This window comes from Theropithecus gelada, chromosome 20 (assembly GCF_003255815.1).
Source record: "Theropithecus gelada isolate Dixy chromosome 20, Tgel_1.0, whole genome shotgun sequence".
Taxonomy (NCBI): domain Eukaryota; kingdom Metazoa; phylum Chordata; class Mammalia; order Primates; family Cercopithecidae; genus Theropithecus; species Theropithecus gelada.
This window is the reverse complement of record NC_037688.1, coordinates 49,719,208-49,721,576: the sequence shown is the minus strand read 5'-3', so window position 1 is coordinate 49,721,576 and position 2,369 is coordinate 49,719,208. Positions and strand designations below refer to the sequence as shown.

The following is a 2,369-nucleotide window of genomic DNA, read 5'->3' as shown; positions in this document are numbered from 1 at the left end:
TTTCTAGTGCATAAATACTTGCTGAAACTCTCCCCACATTCTTTCTGTGGACTGAATTCTCTGCTGTATAGACTGTCTGAAGTGCCCTCAAGTGGGAAACAAAGTTTTGCCCATACTTCGCGTTTTTACTGTTCGTCCCAGTAGAAATCCACCCAAACAAAAAGCATACTTTTGTTTCTGAATCTTTTCTACACTTGTCGCTTTTTCTTTCTTGTGTGGGTTCACTGGGGACCAAGGCGAGGGCACTGTTTGAAACATCAACCAAATTTGCTACGTGCCTAAGATTCCTTCATATATTAATCCTCCACTGGGCAATGGTAGATGGGCTGTACTGAAATGCCTTCTTCAGTCAAGCATCTGTAAGACTTTTCTCCTGTACAATTCACCCAAATCTGATAATGCATGTACTTTACCTAAAGCAGTTCCTCTAGTCCTAATCCCTCCTGTGAAAGGAATTAAGCAAGCTACCTCTTGCATTGCATTTCAGATTTTCAGATTTAGGAAAACTATCTGAATCACTTTTCATTTCTGCCACAGCTTGGATAATGAATCTTGAGTTGCACCAATCTTAGTGCTAACATTAAAAATTAAGCTTTACAGTGTTTGGATATGATGCACCTTTTAGGAAAAACTAAGAAAGCTTACTGTTGAATTTTTTTTTTTTTTTTTTTTTGACAAGTTAACATTTATTTTTGGGCCTTTCTTCCTATGTGTATTTCAAGTCTTTTTCAAAACAAGTCCCCAGGAATCTGCAGATTCAATTATGTCCCTGGACTTGGTTGACTGCTCCAGGAGTCTTAGGGAGCCTTGTACAAATGCCAGAGTTACTCATTTACCAACATTAAACCCTAGGAGAGAAGATGCAACAAAGCAGAACTCCTTCAGCAGACAAGGCGGCAGCCACTGTAGAAAACGCTGGAATTTTTCCTTGGAACTGGACTGCGATGAGAGGTACTTGCCATGAACATAAGCTACTGTCTTTTCTTTAACCCTTCCTTTCCAGTTTTTGAAGATAAAGCAGGAAATAATCTCTGAAGATACTTGATAAAGAATCTCAAACAAAACAAAACAAAAAACACACATGCTTCCACTTCATTGATAAAAATTTACTGCAGTTTTGGCCAGGCGTGGTGGCTAACACCTGTAATCCCAGCACTTTGGGAGGCCGAGGCGGACAGATCACCTGAGGTCAGGAGTTCGAGACCAGCCTCAACATGGAGAAACCCCGTCTCTACTAAAAATACAAAATTAGTTGGGCGTGGTGGTGCATGCCTGTAATCCCAGCTACTCGGGAGACTGAAGCAGGAGAATTGCTTGCACCTGGGAGGCGGAGGTTGCGGTGAGCCGAGATCGTGCCATTGCACTCTAGCCTGGGCAACAAGAGCAAAACTCCATCTCAAAAAATTTTTTTTTTTTTTTACTGTAGTTTGGCACCTGGGTCTAGTTCAGCTGGCAGATGAGCTGATTGATGTGTTCACTCCAATAACCAGGTGTGCCCATCTCCTTGAGGGAGCCCACTGTATTTTTGGTAGCATGATGGGCCACTGAGTGGTGGAAAGGGCACAAGAACCGTGAGATCTCCTGGAAATGCTTCCCTGGGAAGGCAATTTCATGAATGAGGTCTTCCAAGCAAATGACACCAAACTTCCCCAGGTGCTCCTCAATCACTGTGTTGTCTGTCAGAGGGATGGGTCTTATTCTTGACCTTGGCTTGTCCACGTTTCGGAATGAATTCCCAGACAGACTTCAGATTTGGAAATCCCCAGATCACATAAGTGTCCACTATACGCAGCATTTTTAGGTTCTGGGGGGTGACTTTTACAAAGACACCACTAAAAATTTTCTTTAGGCGAAGTCTTGCAGTGGTTCTCTGCACCAGTAAGTTCACGCCATTAATCCTTTTGATGCGTACAACAAAGGTCAAGGAATGTTTTTCTGGCAATTCCAAGACACGAGGTTTCACTTTAGTCATCTGAGACACACCTTGTCACGTTTCTGGAATCATGTAGGAATGATTCCAATCGCTTAAACCTGAACCCTTTTCCTTTCCACTTTCCACTGCTCCTTCTTTAAGTCTTCCTATTTTTCAGGAGATTTTGTGGAACCAAAGGGATTTTTCTTTGCTCTTGCTCCGCCATCTTTCTGGTGTTGTGCTACTGATCCTTACTGTTGAATTTTTAAAACCAATAGATATACTTCCAACATAATTTTCACACTAAGCATTTGTCCATGATTTGTACAATCAACTGAATGATTTCAAAGCATTTGAAACAATCAAAAAGTAAAGGATCTTTACTGTTCACAAAGACAAAATTAAATATTTGTAACATTAGAAAAATTCCTTAAAAATTTAGTATCATAGGGAACAA

General features: G+C 41.1%; 1 pseudogene; it reads right to left on the bottom strand.

The window, feature by feature from the left end:
- Positions 1 to 1,440: 1,440 nt before the first annotated feature.
- On the bottom strand, positions 1,441 to 2,141 carry LOC112614725 (annotated as a pseudogene).
- Between the last annotated feature and the right edge of the window lie 228 nt (positions 2,142 to 2,369).